At 44.6% G+C, this 18,581-nt stretch overlaps 1 protein-coding gene across 1 annotated transcript in view; it reads right to left on the bottom strand.

Moving 5' to 3' along the window:
• Nucleotides 1–1,943: 1,943 nt before the first annotated feature.
• Nucleotides 1,944–18,581, bottom strand: part of LOC137527987 (cilia- and flagella-associated protein 251-like) — a 47,113-nt gene continuing 30,475 nt past the window's right edge. The window contains exon 8 of the mRNA XM_068249152.1: nucleotides 1,944–3,274. The gene's annotated coding sequence lies outside the window, so the exon portion shown is untranslated. The remainder of the gene's footprint in view (nucleotides 3,275–18,581) is intronic.

Genomic DNA, 18,581 nt, shown 5'->3' with positions numbered 1-18,581 from the left:
AAAAAACTAGGGTGATAAGTAGTTTACATGATCAGTTCCACAGGGCACAACGTTCAGGAAAAATAGGGTCTGCAGCATTTTTCCGGACCGGCCACCGAAACGTAAAATCCGTAAGGACCCATAGGTTATCATTGGATCCAATCTCGTCCGTTCCGTTTGTGCAGTATACCGGTATGTTCCGCATCTGGTCTGGAATAAAATGCAAGTGTGAACCGGGCCTTACTAAAGGTAACATCATCTCAAGTACCTCTTGATGAACATGTGTTTGTGAGGTTGGTTTTACATCGGTAACCAGCGTTTTCATAGCGGTGCGATCGGATTTGAAAAAAAGTATAATAGGCCTTGAGCGCACAGCTCTGTATTTAGTGTACAGTCACTGGAAAAGAGCAGCGCCATCTTGTGGTTTGTGTGTATATTTTATAATTTATTGCTACTGGATAAAGGCACTGGGCACGCAAGTAACTCACTTTTCCAACTACTCAGTACTTCTTTGCACTGTGAGAAATATTCAGAGCCGGGACAAGGTCCTCCAGCAACCAAGGCTGAGAAACCAAAGTGCGCCCCTCCATCCCTCCCCCCCCTCCCCCAGCAATCACACACTGATTGCTATTAGACTAAGAGGCCCCCCAACACCTTCATCTCTAGTTATCTGGCTTGCAGTCACTGCCATGTATCCCCTCTTCTTATTTCTCTCTGCTTCAAATAAGGGAATGATAGCTGAGTGAGTTGTGCACCCCCTCCTACACTGCGCCCCGAGGCTGGAGCCTCTCTCGTCTCTGCCTCGGCCCCGCCCTGCGTCCCCTCCTACACTGTGCCCTGAGGCTGGAGCCTCTCTCGTCTCTTCCTCGGCCCAGCCCTGCGCCCCCTCCTACACTGCGCCCTGAGGCTGGAGCCTCTCTCGTCTCTGCCTCGGCCCCACCCTGCACCCCCTCCTACACTGCGCCCCGAGGCTGGAGCCTCTCTCGCCTCTACCTTGGCCTGGCCCTGGAAATAATTGTTTATAGAACCTGAATGGCTTCTCTGCAGTCTGTGTTGACGTATGTATGACAGAGGAGGCCGCCACATTTACTATTTAGTGTGGAAAAAGGCCCACATATAAATATTAGATGGGTGTAGTCCGATGGAGATTATAACCCAATCCCTTAAAGGACTACTATTGCGAAAATTGTAAAATGTAAAATACATGCACATAACACGTACGTTTCTTCCAAACTAGAATGTACTAAAAATATTTTTTCTCCTATGTTGCTGTCACTTACCATGAACAGAAAAAAACTGACACATCTGACAGGTTTTGGACTAGTCCATCTCCACGTGGGGGATTTCCGTTATTCTTTACAAAAGCATTTCCTGGAAAGGATCTATATAAAGATGGCAGACAGCTTCCCTACTCACTTGCACACTATTTTGGGAGTTAAGCTGAGTAACTGCCATTCAGGAAGTGAAAAAATAGAAATCCCTGAGAATCCTCCAGGAGGAGCTGGGCTACCCCAAAACCTGTCAGGTCTAAGATTTTTACAACCTATGTGACCGCAACATTGGAAAAAATAAATTGATAGTGCATTTTACTCTGTAACTAATGTACGTTATACATAAGCATACAATGTATTTTAAGTGTTACAATTGTTTAAGTGATATCGCTGGGCAAGGCTGTAAGGACACAAGCTAGCCTGCTGGCTATCGATGTGTTCTGTTGTAATGTGGTGGGGGGGGGAGGAGAGGAAGGACAAAGATCCAACAGAGTAGCACAGATGTGATGTCACCCAGCAGGGAGAGCAAAGCTTTTAGCCATGGCTTGGCTGGATTAATCTGCCTGGCCAGGCGGTCATCGGGGCTGCTGCACACACTCCGGATTATTGGAAGATGAGGTCACTATTGGCTGCCTTAGCCAATTATAATCTGGTGTGTATACAGATCTTTAGTTAAAGTGCAACTGTCAGGCATAAAATCAAACATCAATTCTTTATTTTTATCTCATAAACAAGTAATAAGGATGCTAACCAGGCAATCCAAAAGTTAAAAACACTATGACTTTTCTTGTTGATAAATGATCATTCCCCAGTTTACCTGACTTATTTGGTACACAAAAAGGAAGTTGCAGGGCATACTGGGTTGTCCTTTTTTGTTTTTCTATTTCCCCTCAGACTTTACTAATGCAGCCTGATTGGCTGAAGCCTCTTTCCCTCCTGTTCTCCCCTCCCACACCTCTGTTCCTCTCCGATTGGCCAATATTTCTCATGCTGAGACAATGCACTTTCTATAATAGAAGGCGGGCAATGCGTACACAATCAGGCAGAGGTGAGGAAGGGAGGAAAAGACATCAGAATTGGCTTCAAAATAGCCACACTTAAAATGGAAAATGCTAAGAAGGATTTTCTCTTTTTTTACTGTTGAAAAATCACTAAAATCAAAACGTGGACAGTGCAATACATATATTATGTAAGTAGAGCAAGTATTTATATACTTATATATGTTTTTTCTGAGATAGTATGGCTGACAGCTTCTCTTTAAAGATGCACCTCCAAAACCCAAGGTCTACGGTGTTTGCTTTCAGTGGGAGAGGCTTTAAGCTTTTATACTAACTAACATATAGAATCCCAGCAAGCAGTAAATTAACACGATTTTTCAGCAGCTCCGGGGATGTGTTGTTCACTCCACAGGTAGAGGTGGGAGGAGTCTGCAGGTGGAGGTGGGAGGTGTCCGCAGGTGGAGGTGGGAGGTGTCCGCAGGTGGAGGTGGGAGAAGTCCGCAGGTGGAGGTGGGAGAAGTCCGCAGGTGGATGTGGGAGAAGTCCACAGGTAGAGGTGGGAGGAGTCTGCAGGTGGAGGTGGGAGGTGTCCGCAGGTGGAGGTGGGAGGTGTCCGCAGGTGGAGGTGGGAGAAGTCCGCAGGTGGATGTGGGAGAAGTCCGCAGGTGGAGGTGGGAGAAGTCCGCAGGTGGATGTGGGAGAAGTCTGCAGGTGGAGATGGAAGGAGTTAAATCGATCTGTGGGCGAAAGCCCCAGTGAAGGTTGTGAAATTCACACCTAATTATTTCTTGGTAATGTCCTAATTTGCCAGCTGCCCTGGGAAGCTGTTAGAAGGTTCAAAGTTGGTTGTCACATTGTGAAGGGAAACAGGTGGAGCCATTAAATTTCCCGGGTCGGTATGTTTGTCATAATAGTCTTTGACATGGAGACAGCATTTTTGGACAGCTTGGAAACACGGCGTATCCATATGATAAATAGAATTGCAGCAGCACTGCTTCACCCACTCCATGCGAAACCGGTTGTTAGCTGAAGAGATTGGAGAGAAAAACAGGCAATGTCAATGTGTGGGAATGACTGGTTAAAATACAACCAGACCTGCAAATATGGCATCCATCCTCAAGAAAACATAAAACAATAGTGTGACGTTTGAGTAAGAGTGTGTGCCCTCACAAGTTCTGTGTAGCACTATAGCCTGCTGTAGGACCCTGATCCTGAGGAAGATGGCCATCAGCCATTGAAACATGTCGATCTAAAAAGGAGTTTTGAGCAAGCTGATAGAGAAGCTACCAGTGTGGACACTCTTGCATTATCCACGGGCTTGTGAGGGCAATTTTTGAGCAGAAGAGATCTATATTTTGTATAAATTTTTTCTTATTTAGGTTATTTTTATCACTTTTTGTCTCTTTTGGATCAGGTGGCTCCATTGTGTGCAAGCTATGAGTGATTTATGCATGTGAGAACACGGCATAGGAGAGTGCATACCTAATAATAGTATGAAATATGTGAGTGAATGTTGTTGGTTTGAAATATTCAGATGACCATTGTTATAATTGTGAGCAAGCCTGGCATTTTTATCAGACCTTAATATTTATGTGAAATTGTACTTTTAATAAACAAATTTATATACCTAGAAAAACTGACGTTATCCTATCATATATATATTGGATTGTGTGCATAATAACTATACATCCCGGAATAGTCCAGCCAGTGGTGGTTGGAAAGTGTAGTGGTTGAGGGCTCTGCCTTTGACACAGGCAACCAGTGTTCGAGTCTCGGCTCTGCCTGTTCGTAGCGCCATACTCTGTATTAACTGTTTTTGTTCCAAGTATTGGTAGGGGGAAGGGGATACCCCAGACTTTGAGGAGTAGGCAGCTCTAAATTAATATAGCAGCGCCCTTCAATTAACTTGTTTGGCTCTTTTCGAATACTAACATTCCCATGTGTAGCAATATACCCTATAAAATTATAGGGGTCGACTTATACACAAGTCACGCGCAGCACTGAGTACACTGAGTAATGTGTGTACTATTAGTGACATTCCCATGTGTAAAAACAGTTAATACAGAGGATGGCACTACGAACAGGCAGAGCGAAGACTCAAACACTGGTTGCCTGTGTCAAAGGCAGAGCCCTCAACCATTACACTATCCAGTCATGCGCAGCACTGAGTACACTGAGTAATGTATTAGTGACATTCCCATGTGTAGCAATATACAAGTGGCACTTTCTTGATAAAGGAAATGCCAAGAAAACACAGGTCTGAAAGTCCTGGCCACAACAATGAACAAGGAAAGGGGCAGGTGGAAAATACTGGGCTGCAGGAAGGGGAGTGAATCATTGCTGCACTTGGGGGCCTGGAGGAGGTATTGGCTGCACTGAAGGGACAGGAGGGGATAATGGATGCAATACTGTATGCAAGTATCCAAGTGCAGCTGTTAATTCTTCATGATTTCCAAGTGAAGTCATTAACTTTGCTGGGTAGACTTATACGTGAGTCAATAAAAAATTCCAGTGTAAGACGGTTGAATATTGGAGTCGACTTATACACGAGGTTGACTTGTATTTGAGTATATACAGTATATAGGATTACTATTTCTACTGTTGAATTAACATTTTTATTACACCAATATTAATACTTTTTTTCACGTTCAAACTCACTAGCATTCTGTCTGTGCATTGCTTATCCCTGGATTTCCATGTGTGTATATATACTTTTTATGGACTTCCATTTTTATTAATTTAATTGGTCACCAGTGGTCAGCTGGATGTATGTTTTGTTACCATATCTGTGCTATAATGTATGATAGTATGTATGATTTTATACATTTAGTATGCAGACATGGCTTTGCATGCACACGAGTGTATTTACATATACTTTTATGTTTATTTCTCTGGTCCAATATTGATATGGTGCATAATACCTTCTTAAGGGTTCCTCTGATTTTACCAGACACGTAGGTCAGTCTTCACACCAGAAACCAGCGTTTTTGATGCAGTGCAATTGCGCAATCGCATCACAGCACAGCACAACGTCACAAACAGCTTTCAGAAAATACCATAGCAATGTGTGGTAACCTCACTTCTGGCTGTAAGCCAGTCAGGAAGTGAAGCTCTCTAGCGCTCACTTCCTGTGGCGGAAATAGGAAGTGCACGGAGGTGTATTGACAAAATATGCTTCTGGGCATGCACAATGCGAAAGGGAACCCGGTTAAAATATCTGCGGCGTCAGACTTACATAATTTCTGGTCAACACACATCGCCACAGGTGGTCACCGATAACGCACTGTTGGAGTGGTAAATTTGATACTACAGACACACAGCGGGAGCTTTTACTCACCTCCTGGGGGATCCAGACGTCTGTAGCCGTTCCCCTTCCTGTCCTCTGAGGCTCTGGATCACTCTGCTGAGATCGTCGTCATCGCTCTGACTACAAAGTTACAGCGCCACCCAGAAGACAGAGGTAAAATTGCAGCGCTGGAGTCCAGGGAGGTAAGTGAGAGCAGGGGCTGCTGCTGGAGTTCTGGCGGCATGATTATTTCCTGGTTTTAGGGTCTGAAAACTTTTAAAAAGACCCTAAAATCTGGAAATAATGATACCGCCAGGGGGGTTAATTACCGCATGCTTTAGTGTTACTCTGCGGTAAAAAAGGGTAATGCAGCCACAGCACAATTAAAACATCCCAGTGTGAAAGTGGCCTCAGGCTTCAAATCACTAAGCATTAGGAGCACAGGAGACCAGGGTTCGAATCTCGGCTCTGCCTGTTCAGTAAGCCAGCACTAATTCAGTAGGAGACCTTTGGCAAGTCTCCCTTACACTGCTACTGCCAATAGAGCGCGCCCTAGTGGCTGCTGCTCTGCTCTGGTGCTTTGAGTCCGCAAGGAGAAAAGCGCAATATAAATGTTATTTGTCTTGTCTTGTCTTGTCTAGTGCATTCAGTAATGAAGAAGACAGCTGATTTTACCGATCATCTTGCCAAATGCCAATTCACTAAACCTATTACTGCACTGAAAAGTAAAATGACGGACTAGTGTGGTAATTACCACAAGAAACGTCAAGAAACTGCAGTTCACAAAGAGTAAGGGCCCATTTCCATGGAAGCCGAAGGGATGCGATGCAGCTACACATCACTTCCGCTCCCATTCGTGTCACTTCCGCATCCCCCGAATGGAGGAGATGGGGGCGGATGCAGGCGGAATGCGAGCGTGCAACTTGCTGCAGATTCTCTGATCGCTCCGCACCGCTCTAAATAACCGGCATGCAATGGAAACAATTGTTCAATTACCATGCTTTGGTTTCAGTTCAGCCGCGGTGCAATCCAGCTATGTAGCTGCATTGCACTGTGTGTAGTGGAAACGGGCCCTAAAGCATTCGGTAAATCCAGTTAAAGTGTTCGGTATTTACCTGCAGCTCTGACCAGCCGGTAACTCAATCTCCATGCGGTAAAATTTGACAGATGTGGCAGACAGCCAAAGGGGAGAGCCAGACAGCCAATATAGAGAGCCACACAGGCCTGCTTCTCACCCCATTTGATCCAATGCCATACCTCCCAACTTTCTAAAGCCTAGTACACACCTTCAATTTTGATTGGCCAAGGCTTGGCCAATTTTACCACATCTATGTAGTATGAGGACCAACAGAAGTTGAATACTATGACCAGCGGGAGACATGGAACGCTTTCAAACAGAAGTTATACCTGAATGATCAATCTGCATGGATGTGCAGAGCTCCAGTAACTGGACAATATTACACACCTAGCACTCACTACAGGCAAAGGAGGATGTTAGCTTCAGTAAATAATGTGTGCACAGATTATTACCTAATAGACTTCCCCATGGCGAGGACGGACCCCCTCGGGGAAGGCCTAACACTAGTCTAACAAAAACATAATATTCCTTGTGCTGCTAATCATAAATGGTATACACATTACATCAAGCAGACAGACAGACAAATGACAGCGCTCAAGGCACATATTATTTACTGAAGCTAACACCCACCTTTGCCTGTAGTGAGTGCTAGGTGTGTAATATTGTACATTTCCTGGAGCTCTGCACATCCATGCAGATTAATCATTCAGGTATAACTTCTGTTTGAAAGTGCTGCCATGTCTCCCGTTGTACAAATTGAACGTAATTATACTAGCATTCATTGCTTCAAATCTACATCAAGATTTTTAGATTAGAATAAGTACATCATTTGCATCTGTTTTGCATTCAAGGCATGTATTTAGCCCCAGGGGGGCTCTGCCTTGCCTCTGTTGGTTTACATAGCAGGTGCAGCCTTGACTGCTGTCATTTGTCTGAATACTATGACCAGACTGTGTAGGTAAACTTTCATACTACATGGAGGTGGTAAAATTGGCCAGTGATTGGCCAACAACAATTGAAAGTGTGTATCAGGCTTAAGATAAAAAAGAGGGACACCTTAAGACATGCCCATTTCAACACCTCCAGACATGCCCCTGTCACACCTCTAGCCAGGCATACCACAAAGAATCCATAAGCAAAAGACGTAGTTTATAATTCGTACCACACTGGTCCATTCGATCATCATTAGCTTGCCTTGATATTAACATTTAAAAATAAGAAATACATCAATTTAATGGATGGGAGTAACGTTTACAATCAATTACATTTTAAGTAGAAAAACATATTCACATAGATCTTTACATCAGTTCTGAAAGAGAGTCAAGTGAGGAAGAAAGAGGGCCAGAGGGATTTGGTCCCCAAAGAGGGACTGTCCCTCCAAAAGACTGACAGTTGGGAGCTATGGTCTGGACTTCAGAATAGCAGAGCAGGAAAAGGAGACATTTAAAAAGGCTTTTCTGTATCCCTTTAGATGTGCATATCTGTGTACTGATACACAGAAGGGCTCCCTCTAGAGGCTGCAGCACATCTAAAGGGAAGCCGGGAAGGCACTGGACAGAAAAAGAAATGGCTCATGCACACCAGACTCTCAACTTCCTGTTAGACACTCCACAGCTGGTGAGACTTATGGTGCCTATAAAAACGTTCCATTTGCCTGTTTATTTGATCTAAACAATCGAATCAATTGAAAGTTGAAAAGAATACTTGTTTTTTTTTTATCAAGAAATTTGATTATCCCGTTTTTTCATGAAAAATCTGATCGGACATGCTGGAAAAATGTTGATGATTGTGTGTTGTAATTGTATCATGTATGTTACATTGTAAAAAAAGATCTTTTCTATCCTAATTGTAAGAATTGTTTCAAAGACTGTAATCTTTATTTCCATTGTCTTCATAACAAGATTAAAGAGTAAGTATTGAAGTATGTGTATAATTATTATTTTATTATAATTATATTTGTTTTTACTAAAGGAAAGTAAGTTTGTCCTCATCAAGGAGAGTCCACAGGTACAATGCAAATACAATTTTGGCCTTCTTTCTGTTAGTTACTAGAGCCATTTGTAATTGCTCTGTGGTAAGAATTCCCTCAGCACGAAAAACAAACACTGTGAGATAAAATACACCTATATCGTTGCTCTGAGGTAATATTAACTTCACAATAAATGAAAAATAGAGGAAAAATACAGCTCAATAGACGCTTTGAGCTACGACTGCTGTCTGTTAACTATCTGATGTAGAATACAGCTCGACCTGAAAAAAAAAAGATTCCGGTTGAAAAAATGACACTTCCGCTCGAATAAACCATTGGATCGAATACTTTATTTTTTATCTTGATTTTTTTTCTCAATTTGATTTTTTGGCATATTTGATCATTTTCAGCCTATTCGAATGTTTGTGTATGGTACCTCGAAAACAACTATGCAATGTTTTCAATAATCGAACAAATTTACCTAATCTAACAAAAAAATGAAAAAATGGTACCATGTATTGCCACCTTTAGGCCTCTTTCACACTTAGAGGAACTCCAGTGAAAATAATGTAATAAAAAAAGTGCTTAATTTTTTACAATAATTATGTATAAGTCTCCCTGCACACTGCAAATCCGTTTTCCGATTCCGATTCCGTTTCCGATTCCGATTCCGTTTCCGATTTTCCTTGAATACATTCAACAGAAAAACGGATCAAAAAACGCAGCATGCAGTTAAGATTAAAAATCTGAATCGGAATCGGATGTAAAAACAGATTAAAAATCTGAATCTGAATCTGATTTGCTTGCAGTGTGCAAGAGGCCTACATGATTTAGTCAGTGTTTGCCCATTGTAAAATCTTTTAAATCCCTGATTTACATTCTAACATTTATTACATGGTGACATTTTTACTGTTGGCGGGTGATGTAGCTGCTGCATGGTTTTTTGGCAGTTGGAAACAGCTGTAAACAGCTAATTCCCACAATGCAGCAAGGTTCCCAGACAGGAAACTGCCAGGAGTACCATGGTCCTCAGAGTTTCTTGTGGGAGGGGTTTCACCACAATATCAGTCATGCAGTGCCCCCTGATGGTCTGTTTGTGAAAATGAATAGATTTCTCATGTAAAATGGGGTATCAGCTACTGATTGGGATAAAGTTCAATTCTTGGTCAGAGATTCTCTTTAATCAGTATTGCCAATGGTTTCCTATGGCACAGTTCACACTTAAAGAGAATCTGTACTCTAAAATTCTTACAATAAAAAGCATACCATTCTATTCATTATGTTCTCCTGGGCCCCTCTGTGCTGTTTCTGCCACTCCCTGCTGCAATCCTGGCTTGTAATTGCCAGTTTTAGGCAGTGTTTACAAACAAAAGACATGGCTGCTAACCAGCTTGTGATAGGCTGAGAGGAGCTCAGTGTGTGACTCATACAGAGCCTGTAGGGGGTGTGGAGAGGGTGCGTATAGCTCCTAGTCTATCACAGCAGAGCAGCACATTCCTGCCTGAGTGCCTGAGCCCGACAAAGCCATCAGAGGAAAGAAGATTAGATTATACAACAGAGGTAATACAGCCACTGTGCAGCTAGGAAATGCTGCATTAAGACAGACCACATTAGAACAGGTAAAATCTTTCCTCTTCCTGACTTACATTCTGACATTTACAACATGGTAACATTTTTACTGCTGGCAGGTGATTTCACTGGAAGTAGTTGCTGCTTATTTGGCAGTTGGAAACAGCTGTAAATAGTAAAACAGCTGTTATTTCCCACAATGCAACAAGGTTCACAGACAGGAAACTGCCAGGACCATGGCCCTCACAGTTTCCTGTGGAAGGAGTTTCCACACAATATCAGCCATACAGAGCCCTCAATGATCCGTTTGAGAAAAGAAATAGATTTCTCATGGGAAAGGGGGTATCAGCTACTGATTGGGATGAAGTTCAATTCTTGGACCTGGTTTCTCTAACGCGTTTTAACTAAAATCTTCTTCCCAATGCACTGCTATGGAAAAAATGTATACCAAAGCACACTAACGCATACTATCGCACACTAACGCATACCAACTGATAACGGTTGGTCTCGGCCACAATTAAGTTGAAAAAAGACCAGCAGTGATCAGAAAATTAAAAAAAATTCTGTCACTGCGGTGGGGCGGGTGAGGGTTTGGCCGGGTGATCAGAAGCCCGCAGGGGGCAGATTAGGGCCTGATCTGATGGATAGGAGTACTAGGGGGTGACAGGAGGTGATTGATGGATGTCTCAGGGGGTGATTAGAGGGGAGAATAGATGCAATCAATGCACTGGGGAGGTGATCGGAAAGGGGTCTGAGGGGGATCTGAGGGTTTGGCCGAGTGATCAGGAGCCCACACAGGGCAAATTAGGGCCTGATCTGATGGGTAGGTGTGCTAGGGGGTGACAGGTGGTGACAGGAGGTGATTGATGGGTGTTTCAAGATGTGATTAGAGGGGGGAATAGATGCAAGCAATGCACTGGGGAGGTGATCGGGGGGAGGGGGGTCTGAGGGTGTGGGCATGTGATTGAGTGCCTGCAAAGGGGCAGATGAGGGTCTGATCTGATGGGTATGATGGGTAGCAGAGTAACAGGGGGTGATTGATGGGTGATCAGTGGGTGATTAGAGGGGAGAACAGATGTAAATAATGCACTGGAGAGGTGTTCAGGCGGGGTCTGAGGGCGATCTGAGGGTGTGGGCGGGTGTTTGGGTTCCCGCAGTGGGCAGTTTTTAATGTCTGATCTGATGGGTAGCAGTGACAGGTGGTGATGGGGTGATTGATAGGTGATCAGGGTGTGATTAGAGGGGAGAATATATGCGAGCAATGCACTGGCGAGTTGATCAGAGGGGGTCTGGGGGGCTATTTGAGGGTGTGGGCGGGTGATTGGGTGCCCAAGGGGCAGATTAGGGTCTGATCTGATGGGTAGCAGTTAGTGTTGGGCGAACAGTGTTCGCCACTGTTCGGGTTCTGCAGAACATCACCCTGTTCGGGTGATGTTCGCGTTCGGCCGAACACCTGATGGTGTTCGGCCTTTTAAGTTCGGGTTCGCCCCGAACTTCTAATGGCCGCCGAACAGGGCCGAACAGGGCCCCTGTTCGGCCGAACAGGGCCCTGTTCGGCCGAATACTGCCCCCCTATGGGGTCGCAGGCATAAGGGGGGAGCATGCCCCGATCGCGGGGGGGGTCGGAAATTCCCCCCACCCCCTCCGCTAGCGCTCCCCCCTCTGCCCGCTTCCCCATTCAAAAGTTTAAGCAAAGTACCTGTAGTGGATGGCCTGGCAGTGGGCGGCACTGTGGAGTGAGGAGGAGGAGTCCGGAGAGTGACGAGTTGAGGGAGGCCGGGCAGCGGGCGTGAGGTCAGAGAAAGGGCGGAAGTACCACAAGGGTACTTCCGCTGAACCGCCCGCTGCCCGGCCTCCCTCAACTCGTACAGGTTGATGTAGAGGGTGGGCGGGGCCTATTGCCGGCCGATGCGCGCGCATCCAGTGCACGATCCCCGGCCAGCTAGATCGGCATATTGCGGTCATTGCGGCCTCCACTTTGCCGCCACCCATGGGCTGTGGGCGGTCGGCAAGTGGTTAATATGTATGTCCTAAGGGTACATTACTGTTATTTTTGCAAATATGGGCTTGTAATTAGTGATGGACGCAAAACGGAAAAAATACACCTTTATTTCCAAGTAACATATTGTTGCCATACATTGTACTAGGGAAATATTTTAAACGTAATAACTAGGACAAATGGGCAAATAAAATGTATGGGTTTTATCCACAGTAGAACGTTTTATTTTAATACTACAAACTATGTTATGGCTGAAAACTGAGAAATAATATTTTTCTTCATTTTCATTTCTTATTATTCCTGTTAAAATGCATGTAGAATAAAATAATTCTTAGCAAAATGTACCACTGAAGGAAAGCCTAATTGCTGTAAAAAAAAAATATCAAGATTTCAATCATTTTGTTGTGATAACTAGTGATAAAGTTATTGGCAAATGAATGGAAGGAGCTCTGATATGTGAAAATTGCTCTGGTCCTTAAAGTGGTCTGAAACTCCAACATAACATTCAATAAAATGTGCTTTCCTACTTTTTATTACTCATACAGTTATATTTGCTTTTGTGCATAAGTAATATTGTCGGTTTCCAAATTACAAGTTTCCAAAGTGTAGTTTATCTTGCCCTGACACCTGCCATTGCATTTTATTCAAACTGCTTTTTATTATATACTAGTAAAAAATAGAGATGTCGCAAACCTTCGATTTTCGGTTCGCGAACCCGATTCGCGAACCCTTGCGGAAGGTTCGGTTCGCGGAAAAGTTCGCGAACCGCAATAGACTTCAATGGGGATGCGAACTTTGAAAAATAGAAAAAATTATGCTGGCCACAAAAGTGATGGAAAAGATGTTTCAAGGGGTCTAACACCTGGAGGGGGGCACGGCAGAGTGGGATGCATGCCCAAAGTCCCGGGGAAAAATCTGGATTTGACGCAAAGCAGCGTTTTAAGGGCAGAAATCACATTGAATGCTAAATTGCAGGCCTAAAGTGCTTTCAAACATCTTGCATGGGTATACATCAATCAGGGAGTGTAATTAGAGTTCTGCTTCACACTGACACACCAAACTCACTGTGTAACGCACCGCAAACAGCTGTTTGCGTAGTGACGGCCGTGCTGGACTGATGCGCAACATGGCCAGAGTGCAGGCCGTGGCAGTTTTCCAGCCCATATGGTCCCCGGGCTGTGGTAGCTCAATGATAGAACAGTGACTGTCCAGCTGATCAAATTTGGTCTGTCCACAATGAACCAACGACCTTATCTTCTTGTATGTAGGTAGGCATAGGTAGGAGTCCCAGTATAGGTAGGCATAGGTAGGTGCCTCAGTAGTTAGCCAGGCATAGGTAGGAGACCCAGTATAGGTAGGTAGGCATAGGTAGGTGTCCCAGTAGTTAGCTAAGCATAGGTAGGAGACCCAGTATAGGTAGGTAGGCATAGGTAGGTGTCACAGTAGTTAGCTAAGCATAGGTAGGAGACCCAGTATAGGTAGGTAGGCATAGGTAGGAGTCCCCGTATAGGTAGGTAGGTGCCTCAGTAGTTAGCTAGGCAAAGGTAGGAGACCCAGTATAGGTAGGTAGGTGCCTCAGTAGTTAGCTAGGCAAAGGTAGGAGACCCAGTATAGGTAGGTAGGTGCCTCAGTAGTTAGCTAGGCAAAGGTAGGAGACCCAGTATAGGTAGGTCGGTGCCTCAGTAGTTAGCTAGGCATAGGTGGGAGACCCAGTATAGGTAGGTAGGTGGCTCAGTAGTTAGCTAGGCAAAGGTAGGAGACCCAGTATAGGTAGGTAGGTGTCCCAGTAGTTAGCTAGGCATAGGTAGGAGACCTAGTATAGGTAGGTAGGTGCCTCAGTAGTTAGCTAGGCAAAGGTAGGAGACCCAGTATAGGTAGGTAGGTGTCCCAGTAGTTAGCTAGGCATAGGTAGGAGACCCAGTATAGGTAGGTAGGCATAGGTAGGTGTCCCAGTAGTTAGCTAAGCATAGGTAGGAGACCCAGTATAGGTAGGTAGGCATAGGTAGGAGTCCCCGTATAGGTAGGTAGGTGCCTCAGTAGTTAGCTAGGCAAAGGTAGGAGACCCAGTATAGGTAGGTAGGTGCCTCAGTAGTTAGCTAGGCATAGGTAGGAGACCCACTATAGGTAGGTAGGCATAGGTAGGTCCCCTAGTATAGGTAGGTAGGTAGGTCCCATAGTATAGGTAAGTAGGTGCCCCAGTAGTTAGGTAGGCATAGGTAGGTGTCCCAGTATAGATAGTTATGCAGGGCCTGGCTGGCACAGTAATAACAATTACCAAGGTCCAGCTGCATCAGATAGGGCTGTATAATGTCAGTGAGCAACACACACAAAAAAACACATCAGGAAAACATTAGCTCTCAAAAGAGCTGTTGAGGGGTGCTATTTTAGCAATAACAATCAGCCAGGAGCAAGCCAAGAGCCTAACTAATCTTTCCCTAGGAGAAAAAATCTGCAGCAGCTGTCCCTAGTCTGTCTATTTGCAGCAGGCACACGAGTGAGTGTAATGGCCAGCGAGCCTGCCTTATATAAAGGGGGGGGGGGGGCTCCAGGGCTTAGTGTAGCCTGAATGGCTACAATGTGCCTGCTGACTGTGATGCAGAGGGTCAAAGTTGACCCTCATAGTGCATTATGGGACGAATCGAGCTTCCAAAAAAGTTCGCCTGGTGCAGGTGAACGCGAACCCCCAACGTTCGCCTGGAACCGTTCGCCGGCGAACCGTTCGCTACATCTCTAGTAAAAAAGCCCGCACATTAAAAAATGGGCGCCAGGCTATGGGCGCTCCCCCTCCCCCCCCCAGCAACGCGAGCACAGATGCGTCCCGCTCGCCTGTCCTCCACCGATGTCTGCAATATATGCACACAAGTAGGTGTTACTTGCTTGGCAGTTGGAAAAAGCTGTTATTTCCCACAATGCAATGAGGTTCACGTATAGCAAACAGTCAAGTCTGGAAGCAGGGACACACACACACACACACACACAGGGACACAGCAGGATGTAGAGACACATGGGTTTTATTATATAGGATTAACATCTTCTAATTAGCTGTTCTGAATGGTGTGTGTGTGTCTGAAGCACAGAGAGCTTCACAGAGAACTCCTTTTCACTTGTTACACTTAGAGATGTTGCGAACCTCTGATTTTCGGTTCGCGAACCTCTGCGAAAGGTTCGGTTCACGAAAAAGTTTGCGAACCGCAATAGACTTCAATGGGGAGGCGAACTTTGAAAAATAGAAATAATTCTGCCGGCTGGAAAAATGATAGAAAACATGTTTCAAGGGCTCTAATACCTGGAGGCAGACATGATTGAGTGAAATACACATCAAAAGTCCCAGGCAAAAATCTAGATTTCACATAAACCCCTATTTTAAGGTCAATTTTAGGCTTCCTTCTCCCTCCTTCCTCCCAGAGGGAGGAGGGTCTCATCTGCCAGGGAATTATACTATTTCAAAAGCCAGCTTACATACCGTGGCTGGGACCCAGGTCTCACTGTGTGGTGGGCAAGTACCTTAACTGCTGTACCACAACAGTACTAACTGAAGCTGGCCTAGTATTTACCATTTATGCTCAATCCAATAGAAACATTAGGTTGCTTAAAGGGAACCTTAACTGAGAGTGATATGGATGTTTCCTGTAAACAATACCAGTTGCCTGGCAGTCCAGCTGATCTCTGTGACTGCAATAGTGGCTGAATCACACCCTGAAACAAGCATGCAGCTAATCCAGTCTGACTTCAGTCAGAGCACCTGCTCTGCATGCTTGTTCAGGGGCTGTGGCTAAAAGTATTAGAGACACAGGATCAGCAGGTGATTCAGGCAACTGGTACTATTTTAAAAGGAAAAATTCATATCCTTCTCAGTTTAGGTTCCCTTTAAGGATTTGTAGCATAAATGCCAACTCACATTGGCTGGGAATTGAACCCGGGTCTCACTGTGTGGTGGGTAAGTACCTTAACTGCTGTACCACAACAGTACTAACTGAAGCTGGCCTAGCATTTACCATTTATGCTCAATCCAAGAGAAAATTAGACAAGACAAATAACATTTATATCACGCTTTTCTCCTGGCGGACTCAAAGCGCCAGAGCTGCAGCCACTAGGGCACGCTCTATAGGCAGTAGCAGTGTTAGGAAGACTTGCCTAAGGTCTCCTACTGAATAAGTGCTGGCTTACTGAACAGACAGAGCCAAGATTCGAACCCTGGTCTCCTGTGTCAGAGGCAGAGCCCTTAAAGAGAACCTGTACTGAGTAAAATTATTTAAAATAAACACATGAGGTAACTTCAAATGAACATTACATAGTTACCTTGCCATCAGTTCCACTCAGAAGCTCACCATTTTCTTCTTACAGTGATCCCTTCCAGTTCTGACAACATTTTGTTAGAACTGAAATATATCAGTTACTGTCAGTTACAGCTGAGAGGAGAACTGATGTGTCCATGTTTCCCTATGGCTCAAGTGGGCGATGTTACAGTTTAACTGTGTGCTGACCAGGAAGTTGTTATGGTGTAATGGCTATTTTCAAAATGGAGGACGGAGAATTCCATTGATCACAGTGGACAAACAGGACGCAGGAGAGGAAAAATAGATTGAGGAGTAGTCTACACATGAGGTAAGTATGACCTGTGTATGTGGAATTTGACTTTTAATTTCAGTTCAGGTTTTCTTTAACCATTACACCATCCAGGCACTCCTTAAGGATTTGTAGCCAGGCATGGCCTTGCCTTTTGTGTTCAACAGTTGTCCAAAGAGAACCCCAGATAGCCAGGTAGATTCATCTCTCTCTCTCTCTCTCTCTCTCTCTCTCTCTCTCTCTCTCTCTCTCTCTCTCTCTCTCTCTCTCGTATTTTTGAGCATAAATGGTACATGGCTACTAATCCTTAAGCAGTGTCTGGATGGTGTAATGGTTAAGGGCTCTGCCTCTGACACAGGAGACCAGGGTTTGAATCTCAGCTCGGTCTGTTCAGTAAGCCAGCACCTATTCAGTAGGAGACCTTAGGCAAGTCTTCCTAACACTGCTACTGCCTATAGAGCGTGCCCTAGTGGCTGCAGTTCTGGTGCTTTGAGTCCGCCAGGAGAAAAGCGTGATATAAATGTTATTTGTCTTGTCTAATTTTTCTCTTGGATTGAGCATAAATGGTAAATGCTAGGCCAGCTTCAGTTAGTACTGTTGTGGTACAGCAGTTAAGGTACTTGCCCACCACACAGTGAGACCTGGGTTCAATTCCCAGCCACGGTATGTAAACTGGCTTTTGAAATACTATAATTCTCTGGCAGATGAGACCCTCCTCCCTCCGGTAAGAGGTAGGAAGGTAGCAGGGTGGAGGTAGTGAGTAATATACAAGAGCCTAATTAAACTCTCCCTAGCAGAGTGTGTAGCAGCTGTCCCTTAACTAATTAGTGTAGGCAGACGAGTGAGTAAAAAGGCTCAAGGACCTTGCCTTTTATAAGTAGGGGTGGGGGTCCAGGCGTGAGTGTAGTCTGATTGGCAATAATGTGCCTGCTGACTGTGATGTAGAGGGTAAAAGTTCTGCTCCATAGAGCATTATGGGGCGAATCGAACTTCCGAGAAAGTTCGCCTTTGGTAGGCGAACGCGAACCACTGAAGTTTGCCAGGAACCATTCGCCGGCGAACCGTTCGGCCCATCTCTAGTTACACTGTGTTTACACACATGTATCAACATTGGAATGCAAACAAAGATACTGTTATCTCCAGTGTGGATGCGGATTTGAAGCTGAATAGCAGGACAAAGTGCTTTGTTTAACCATTTCTGCTAGAAAAAAAAATCTGGGTTAGTAGCTTTCAAGCTGTGAGGAATCTTTTAGAGCAAAGTAGAAATGCTGACTTTCAGCCACATTAAAACCCTCAGTGTTTAACTAGGTAAACAGTTTTTAACCTTTTTATCAGAATTTGGTGCCCCTTAGCAGTGCGGTATTATATAGGCCACCTTTGGTGTGTGGTTGGGTTCCCCCCTTTCCGTATGTTGTTCCTGGAGAGAGACTGCGGTCACTGTATTCTGCCGCCCTGAGTGTGGAAGAGTCGGTGTAGTATTATTACAAAAACTTTGATTTTGTTTGGCATGGTAAAGGGGGGGAGGGGGGGGGGGACACCAATCAAAATCACAGCAGGTAATATTAGAGTCAATATTAAAGTCAATATTTTTATTGACTTTAAAGAGAACCTGTACTGAGTAAAAATATTTTAAATAAACACATGAGGTAACTTCAAATGAACATTCCATAGTTACCTTGCCATCAGTTCCTCTCAGAAGCTCACCATTTTCTTCTGACAATAATCCCTTCCAGTTCTGACAATATTTTGTCAGATCTGAAATATATCAGTTGCTGTCCGTAAAATATCAGTTGCTGTCAGTTATAGCTGAGAGGAAAACTTATGTACAGGTAATGTCCATGTTTCCCTATGGCTCAAGTGGGCGAT

Source organism: Hyperolius riggenbachi, chromosome 8, assembly GCF_040937935.1.
Source record: "Hyperolius riggenbachi isolate aHypRig1 chromosome 8, aHypRig1.pri, whole genome shotgun sequence".
Taxonomy (NCBI): domain Eukaryota; kingdom Metazoa; phylum Chordata; class Amphibia; order Anura; family Hyperoliidae; genus Hyperolius; species Hyperolius riggenbachi.
The sequence above is the reverse complement of the archived record's forward strand: the minus strand, read 5'-3'. Positions and strand labels throughout refer to the sequence as shown.